This window comes from Colletotrichum gloeosporioides, assembly GCF_011800055.1.
Source record: "Colletotrichum gloeosporioides strain Lc1 chromosome Unknown consensus_14, whole genome shotgun sequence".
NCBI classification, from domain to species: domain Eukaryota; kingdom Fungi; phylum Ascomycota; class Sordariomycetes; order Glomerellales; family Glomerellaceae; genus Colletotrichum; species Colletotrichum gloeosporioides.
Window position 1 is genome coordinate 507,681 of NW_025544659.1, and position 10,449 is coordinate 518,129.

The window sequence follows — 10,449 nt, forward strand, 5'->3', positions numbered from 1 at the left end:
TAGTGGTATTATTATTAAAATAAATATTAAAGAGTTATTTTATAATAAAGTAGTAAACTAATATTATATTTATAAAAGCTAACGTTAGAAGCTATTAAATACCTTATTATAGAATTAGGTAGGTCTATTAAAATAAAGGTAGAAACTATTATTTATAGGAGGGTAGAAGCTATTAAGATATTCTATAGTAAAATAGGTAAAAATAGTATAAAATTAAAGCTATAATTAGAATAAATATAGGAACTTAGTTTTTAGTATTTTATTCTATAATATAAGTCTAGAAATAAGTAAATAAGGTAGTAGAAGTTTTTATAATATTATTCTAGCCTCTAAATTAACTATTAACATATAATATTCTTTTATAATAATAATAATAATATAAGAATAATAATAACGCTTAACTTACTTTAATATTCTATATAAAATAAACAAATAAAGTTTAAGGTATTAAACTATTATAACCTATTATATATAGATAATAGTTAACTAACCTACTAGGTATTAAGCAGCTAAGACAGGACATTTATACTACAAAATTATAAGAATAATAAGGACTCACTTAGAATAAAAGAACTATAACATAAATTATATAATAATAAAAAGGACTAATAGAAAATAAATAGTCTAATAAGAGGATTAATATAGAGATAGTAGTTTACCTTTAGGACTACTTAGATCTTATTAGTCCTAAAATAGAGAGACTATTTAGAACTTATATATAATATAACTATAAGCTAAGCTTAAAGTTAAACTTCTATAACTCTTTAGTAATTAACTTAGTATTTATCTTTATAAATACTCTTAGCTTACCCTTACTATAAATTACTTATTAAGTCTAAAACTAATTACTTTAATCTCTAAAAAACCTAATCTACTATAGCTTATAACTTATACCTCAAACTATAACTTTAATATACTATTATAATATATTAATCCCTAGCTTCTATTAGTAGACCCTATTATTAGATAGCTAACTATAATACTTTAATTACTCCTATTTAATAAGTTAACTATTAATACCTACTAATAGTAAAATAATAAATATATCTTTATATACCTCTACTAAGTTACCTACTTTAGAAACCTCCTCCTCCTCATAGTAACTAGTCTAAAACCTAACTAAAGAACTTAAAAGAGCCCCTATAGTAGTAAACTCTAATAATAAAATAACTCTAAAGAAAAACACCTATAAATACCTTTAAACTAAAATTAAAAAAGAAAATAATAATATTACTAAAGTTTAAACTATATATAATAATACTACTATAAAACTTTAAAACCTTAAAAAAATAATATAATAACTAAGAAATAACCTTTAGTATATTATAAACCTAAAAAATAAAGTTATCTAACTTAGAAGATAAAATAGTAATACTAATATTAAAGAACTCTAAGAAGAAATTTATACTCTATATATAGTTACTAATATTATTATAACCCCTACTAGAAGATAATAAAAGCTTAAACTTAGTACCCTAATTACTTATAATAATACCTCTAGATAACTTAAATTATTCCTAATCTAAGTTAAAAACTACTAAAACTTCTACTATAAAGATTTCACTAACTAAACTAAGAAAGTTATCTATACTACTACTTATTTATAAAAATAAACCTTTAAATAGTTTAAACCTATCTAAGAAGAGTTCTTTAAATATAAAACCTTAGATAAATACTCTACTAAAACTTATAATATCTATAGTAGCTTTAAAGAATTTAAAAATACCCTCTACTCTCTCTTCTAAAACCCTAATAAGAAATAATAAACTAAGAGAGACCTTATATAGCTATAATAAATAAAGTTAATTAAAGAATATATTACTATATTTAGATAACTTAGTATCTAATTTAACCTTATTAAAGAAACTAAGATCTTTATATTCTATTAAAGACTTAAGGATAAAGTTAAAAATAAAATTATTAAGATTAACTATCTTAAAGACTTTCTTTAGTATACTAACCTTACTATTAAGATTAATAATTAACTTTTTAAATACTATAAAGAAAAAAACAAAAAATAATAAAAACTAAACTCTAAATATAAATACTAATAGTAGCCCTATTAGAAGTTTAACCCCCTATAGAATAATAATAAACCCTATAATAATTAGAATAATACCTACTAAAATACTACTTATAGATAATATAGTAAACTTATAGATTTTAATATAATAACTAAACCTAATAATAAAAAGCCTTAAAACCCTAAGTATTATAACTATAATAAATAAAGATATATTACTAGAAACTATAAATAGCCTAAGAAGCTTCCTTAGAAACTAATAGCTAAATAGCTCTAATAAGTTAATACTATTACTAAAGTCCTATATATATCTTAATCTTAGACTAAATATTATAATAATAACTATTAAATCTACCTTAAAAATAAAGAAATATTAGGATACTACCTAAAAAATAGTAACCCTAAATAATCTAAATATAATATAACGATACTAAATATATATCTAAAAACCCTAGTAATAATATATACTAATAATAGTAAAATCTATAGAAAAACCTAAAAATAACTTAATAAGATATTATAAATATAGTAACTTAAACTAATTCCTAATTCTATTTTAAAAATAACTAATAGCTAAAGTTAAACTAACTATAAACTCCTAAACTAAACTACCTATATAATACTAAAAGAATAAATAAGAGAAGAATTTAATAATAAACTAAATTATAAGTATAACCCCCTAAAAGAATAGTAACTATTTAATCTTATAAATAACTAGACTTTTAGAAAAAGAGAAGGTTCTCCTTATAAATTAGATAAACCTTATAATATTATATATTAATATACTTAAGTAGAGATTACTTATAAACTTACCCTCAGTATAGATAATATTAGCTCTAAAGAGGAATCTAAAAAAGATAATACACCTAAGTAAATTATATATAAATAAATTAACCTATATAATAATAAATAGTTTATTAAACTTTATAATATACCTAATATAAAGCTAAAAACATATCACACCTTATAACTTAAAATTAAAGATCACTTATACCTTAAAATTACTAACCCTAACTATTAATACCTCTTTTAAGTATAATATTTCTTTAACTATTATAAAATCTATATAAAAGATAAATATAACTACTATTTCTAACTTAAATAATATAATAATAGTCCTCTATAAAATATCTATACTATATATACCCTTACTAAATAGGAACTTAAAAAGTTTAATAGTAATATTACTATATTTACCTCTAGCTAATAATTTCCTATAAAATACATCTATAATAAATAAATAAAATAGGATAAATACTAATATAATAAATACTAAATCCACTATAAAGAAAAGGTATATACCTAAAGAATTATAAAAAATAAACCCTAACCTCTTTAGGTTAGATATTATAAAAATAGCTTTATAAAAACATAATAAGAAGGGAAATAAATTACCTACCTAAAATACCTAAAATAATTAAAAAACTAAACTTACCTACTAATATAAAACTATAATAAGTAATAAAGAAAAAGTTTATTTACTAAATATTATAAAGATATTAAGATAATATAAAACTTAAAGTTACTATTAACTAATAAATAACCTTATATTAATTAATAGTAAAGCTAAAGTAAACTTTATTACCCCTTAAGCTATTAATAGGCTAAAAATACTATAGAGAGGAAAGGAATAACTATATTAATTATATATAGTAGAAAGAGAAGAATTTAAGTATAAAAGAGGTACTATCTATAATAAGACTATACCCCTTAAAATAAGCTACCTAAATTAAAAAAAAAGAATCTAATTTAATATTACTAATCTAAAAATATATAATATAATACTAAAACTACTTTAGCTATAAATAAATAACCTATAAATAGATTAAAGTAAAAGCTAACTCTATTAGGACTATAATAACTTAATCCTTAAGTAGCCTTATTAAAAATAAACCTTAAATAAGCTAATACTATATAAAATAGTAAGATAATATATTTACTACCTTAAAGTAAAAGAAGCTATATTACTACTATTAATAATAATAGATTTTAAATAAAAAAATAATCTACTTCTATCTATCCTAAAAGAGTATAAAGTTTATAAAAAACTCTTTATAACTAAATTAGAGACTAAACTACTTAAATATACTAGTTTTAATTATAAAATCCCCCTTAAGGAAGGGAAAAAACTATAATTTAATAAGATCTATAGACTTAACTTAATAAAAATAAAAGCCCTAAATAAATACCTTAAAGAAAACCTTAAGAAAAGTTATATTAGACCTTTAATATTACTAATAAGAAGCCTTATTCTATTTATACCTAAGAAGAATAGAAAACTATAGCTATATATTAACTATTATATACTTAATAAAATAATAATAAAAAACTACTACCTACTACCCCTTATAAATAAAATAAAATAACTCCTATATAAAGCTAACTAGTTTATAGCCTTTAATCTCAAAAAAGTTTATAACTTAATCTAAATAAAATAAAGTAAAGAATAGAAGACTACCTTCTAAATATAAAAAAGATATTTTAAATACCTTATTATACCCTTTAGTCTTATTAATATACCTATAATATTCTAAAATATAATTAATATAATACTATATAAGTATATTAATATCTATATAGTTATCTACCTAGATAATATCCTTATCTTCTTACTTATACTTAAAAAATATAAAAAAGACGTTTACTATATCTTATAAGCCCTTTAGGAAACTAAACTCTTAATTAAACCTAAAAAAAGCAAATTTTATATATAAAAAGTAGAATACCTTAGATTTACTATTACCCCTAAAAAGGTTTATATATTAGAAAATAAAGTTAAAGTTATTAAGGAATAGCTAATACTTAATAACTTTAAAAAAGTTTAAAAATTCTTAGGTTTTATTAACTTCTACTATAAATTTATTAAAAACTATAATAAGATTAATATAGCTCTTACTAGCTTTAGCTATAAAAATACACCTTTTATATAAGTAAAACTATAATAGATAGTATTCTAAAAGATTAAAAACCTTATTACTAGTAAACCTATCCTAATTATCCTAAATCTAATAAAATAGTTTAAAATAGAACCTAATATATCTAACTATATAATTAGAGCGTAACTATTATAATAAGATTTAGAAAGATATTTATACCTATATACTTTCTTCTCTTATAAGCTCTATAGACTAAAACTTAATTATTAGATCTATAATAAAAAGCTTATAGTAATTATTAAAGCTTTTAAAAAGTAGAGACCTAAGTTCTTAAGAACTATCTATAAAATACTTATATACTTAGATTATAAAAATCTATTACACTTTATAACCTTAAAAGTATTAAATAAATAATAGATTAAATAGTTAGAATTCTTATCTAAATTTAACTTCTAAATTATTTATTAGAAAGAATTAAAAAATAGTAAAACTAATACTCTTAGCTAATAACTAAACTATAATATCTTAATACCTAAAGAAACCTAAGTAATTCTTAAATAATAAAATAATAGAGACTTAGTACTAGTAGCTAAACTCCTAATAATAGCTAGATAATCTAATATTAGCCTAACTAATAAACTAAATAATAAAGTAATTATAGAATTTTATATATACTTTATATATAGTTACTAAAGAATTATAAAAACCTAGAAATAACTATAATAATAATATAGAGAAAAGGTTATAAGAGAATATATAGTAAAAGTAATTAAGAATTATAAGGTATACTTAAAAAGTAAACCTACTTAATACTAGCTTTATAGTATATTATAACTTTTACTTATACTATAAACTACTTAGTAATTTATATCTCTTAATTTTATTATTAAACTACTAAAGTTATAAAAACTCCTTATAAAAGTATACTTTAATAGTATTCTTATTATAATAAACTAATTTATAAAATATACCTACTTTATCTTATATAAAGAANAGTAAGTAATACTAAAGAATATATATATACCTTCCTTAAGTATATTATTACTAATTATAGTATACCTAAAGAGATTATATTAAATAGAGATAAGATCTTTACCTCTAAGTTTTAGAAGTTAATTATAGTATAACNAAGGAGATTATATTAAATAGAAATAAGATCTTTACCTCTAAGTTTTAGAAGTTAATTATAACATAACTTAATATTAAATAATTAATATCTACTATATTCTACTTATAAACTAATAAATAAATAAAATAAATTAATTAAATCCTTAAAACCTACCTCTATACCTATATTAACTATAATTAAGATAATTAAGTTATACTTTTACTAATCGCCTAGTTCACTTATAATAGTATAATTAAAGAAAATACTAAAAAATCCCCTTTCTACCTTAACTATAAATTTAAACTAACTACTTATAGAAAACCTTAAGTAAGCTTAGCTATAATTAAAACTACTACCTCAGTATAATAAATTAAAGATATCTAAAATAATATATATAAAGAACTTAAATTTATCTAATAATAAATATTAAAATTTAATAATAAATAAAGGATTAAGAGACTAACTTTAAAAGAGAGAGATAGCGCCTACCTTATATAATAAAATATTAAAATAAAATAACTAAGTAATAAACTTAACTATAAAAAACTTAAACCTTTTAAAATCTTATAAGTTATCTTACTAATTAACTATAAACTTAAACTCCTAGAAACTATAAAATATTACCTAATATTCTATATTTCACTTCTTAAGCTAGTACTATAAAGATTATAAATAAATAACCTTATTATTATAAAAGATAATAAACTAAAATATAAAGTAGAAAAACTATTTAACTACTAATATAGAGATAATAAATAAGAATACCTTATTAAGTAGAAAAACTATAGATATAAAGATAATATATAAGAACTTAATAATAACCTATTTAAATATTAAAATAAAATTAATAAGTATATTAAGATACTTAATTATATTAATCCTTAAAATAAATTAAGTCTACTTATAACCCTAAAAGAATTTAAGAAATATATAAAGTATACTAATAAAAAAGAGAAATAAATATAAAAAGAAATATAATAGAAATAAAAAGAAACTAAAAAATAAAAGATATAACTCCTATTAGTATAAATATAACTAAGAGGACACCTTAAACTAATATAATAAAAAAATATATCTATTTACCTAAAGATACTAGAAATAAACTAAAATAATACTAAAATACTACTAATATTAAGAACTAAAAAACTAAGTTTAATAAAATCTAAACTAAGCTTAAACTCCTACTACTAAGGATTATTTAGTACCTTAGTAGTTTAAAAGTTACTTACTACCTACCTCTTATAAATATCTAATACTAAAAATATACTATCCTCCTTATTAATCTCCTATATCCCCTACTTAAAAGCCTCAGTTTAGTATTCCCTTATTAGTTTCCTAGTTATATAAATATAGCTTAAGTAACTAATAACCTTAGCTATTTAAGTTTATAAATAAGTAAACTCCTAATAAAATATAAATAGCTCTTTACTAGCCTTTTCCTCTTTCTTATCCTACTCCTTCTACTACTTATTTAACCTTTATATTATAAAAAAATAAATTAACCTCATAAAAAAAAAAAAAAAAAAAAAAAAAAAAAAAAAAAAAAAAANAAAAAAAAAAAAAAAAAAAAAAAAAGAACTAAAGAAGCTACTATATAAGTTAAAGCTACTAGGACACTATTATAAAGCTTCTTCACCTTAATATATATATAATATTAAGATAACTTCTCACTAAAATAGTAAAGAACTTTAGCCTAAAAGTAATAGGTATAAAGTATATTACTAAGTAAGAAATAAAAATTAATATATTTAATTAAAGCCTCACGCTTATAATCTTTAAACTTAATAGTAAGCAACTTCTTTTTTAATTTCTAAATATAACCTAATATAATATTAATATTATAAATAAATTAAAAAGCATAATTAATAGATCTCTAATTTAAAACTAATAACCTACTTATATTAAGTCTTAAGGATAAGACTTATAAAGAGGAGACTTAATATTATAACCTATTATATATAGATAACAGTTAACTAACCTATTAAGCGTTAAGTAGCTAAAATAGGATATTTATACTATAGAATTATAAGAATAATAGAGACTTACTTAGAATAAAAGAACTATAATATAAGTTATATAATAATAAAAAGGACTAATAAAAGATAAATAGTCTAATAAGAGGACTAATATAGAGATAGTAGTCTACTTTTAAGACTACTTAGATCTTATTAATCCTAAAATAGAAAGACTATTTAGAACTTATATATAGTATAACTATAAGCTAAGTTTAAAGTTAGACTTCTATAGCTCTTTAGTAATTAACTTAATATTTATCCTTATAGATACTCTTAGTTTACCCTTATTATAAATCACTTATTAAGTCTAAAACTAATCACTTTAGTCTCTAAAAGACCTAATCTACTATAGCTTATAACTTATACCTCAGACTATAACCTTAATATACTATTATAATATATTAATCCTCAGCTTCTATTAGCAGACCCTACTATTAAACAGCTAACTATAATATAAACCTTATATAAAAATACTCTATTTATTATAACTTATAACTATAATATTAATTATATAATATATATAGTTATATAAGCACCTTATATAATTAGTAGTTTAGTAGGTTATATTTTAGATTATCTTTTACCTCACTTTTCCCTACTAGAGGAAGTAACCTACTAACTATATAAGTAATAATAACTAGAGTTATTATAATATATTAATTCCCTTATTATTATCTATATAATTAAATACCTATAAATACTTAGGATTATTACTTTTTATTATAATATAAACCTATCTATAACCCTATATTATATAGGTATATATACTATACCCCTAAATATACTTATACTTATACTAATAGGTTATAAGTTTAACTTAGAGATAACTTCTATTCTTTTTATTTCTTTACCTCTCCCCTACTTATCTATAAAGCCCTACCTCTACTTAAGGGTTATATATATTAAAAATTAATCTTTTAAATATTTTTCTATCTATATTACCTATATAGAAGTTAATATATTAGCTAGACTAATAGTTTAGTTCTATAAGATATACCTCTTATAAATCTATATAACTAGTCCTATATAAATTAACTATACCTCTATTAATCCTTCCTTAAGTAAATAGTTTCTTACTACTACTTTATTTAATTTATATCCTTTAGATTACCTCTTTAAACTATCCTCTAGTCTACTCCTAATCTAGTTTAAACCTATATTTATAATATAATAGACTTCCTCTTAACTAATCTACTATATAGGATATATATTTCCTTAGTTTAATAGAAGTCTAGCTAAAAAAGATATTAATTAAAGAGAAGGAATAAAAACTACTCTTTTTATTAATTAAACCTTAACCCTCTAGGTTTATAACTATTATAACTCTATTATAAGAACTACTATATTATATATATAATAGTTCTTTAGTTATATAACTTCACTATTATTTAATTTTTATAAAGTTTATAACTATATGTTATATAGTAATAAGGTAATAATAACTAATCTTAAGGTCTAGTTCCCTAAGTTTATAGGCTCTAAGAACTATAAAGTATAGGCTATATGTATAAAAGCCCTACTATATAGTAAAGATATTACTATAGACCTTACTAAGCTTATATCTAAAGATAATTTAAATAAAAACTATAAGGCTTTAAGTTATATATAGTTATTCTATAATAATAATCTACTTAGGGTTATAAAGGATAATAAAGATACTTATATAGTTTAGAATTATCTAAAGTCTCTATATAAGTTTATAGGTTTTATAAATAAGTTTTTAACTTATAAAGAGTTCTTTAATACCTCTTTAAATAACTTTAAATCTATAGAAGATTATATAAATAAAATAAAAGAACTTATAGATAATTTATCTTATAATAAGCTTAAACTATTAGATTAAGTAGTTATTACTTATATACTTAATAGTCTAAATAAAACTTATAAGGCTTTTATAACCTCTATAACTTAGTCTCTTAGGACTAACCTTTCTACTTATAAGTTAAACTCTTTATATATTAGTCTTATAGATATATATAAGAGAAAAGGAGGTAAAGAAGTAGTTAATAATACTACTACTAAGGGTAATAAAAAAAATAAATAATAAAATAAAAACTAGGAAAATAATAAAAAGAAAGATAAATATAAAATAAGTAAAAAACTCTAGAAAAAATAGAAAGGTTTATACTATAAAAATTATAAGAAAATAAACTATACTAAAGAAAATTATACTTTTTTATATCCTAAAAAAGTACCTAGTTAGTAGAAAGAGCCCTCTACTAATACTATTAATACTAAAAATAAAGAAAAAGAAGTAGTTAATATAACTACTATAGATAATATTACCCCCTATATATCTATTAATAATCCTAAAAATCCTATAGATTTAATAGATTTATCTTCTAATAAAGAAGAAAAAGATATTTTCTTTAAGAATATAAGCTATACTACTCCTAATAATATAAATAATAATATTAATAATCCTTC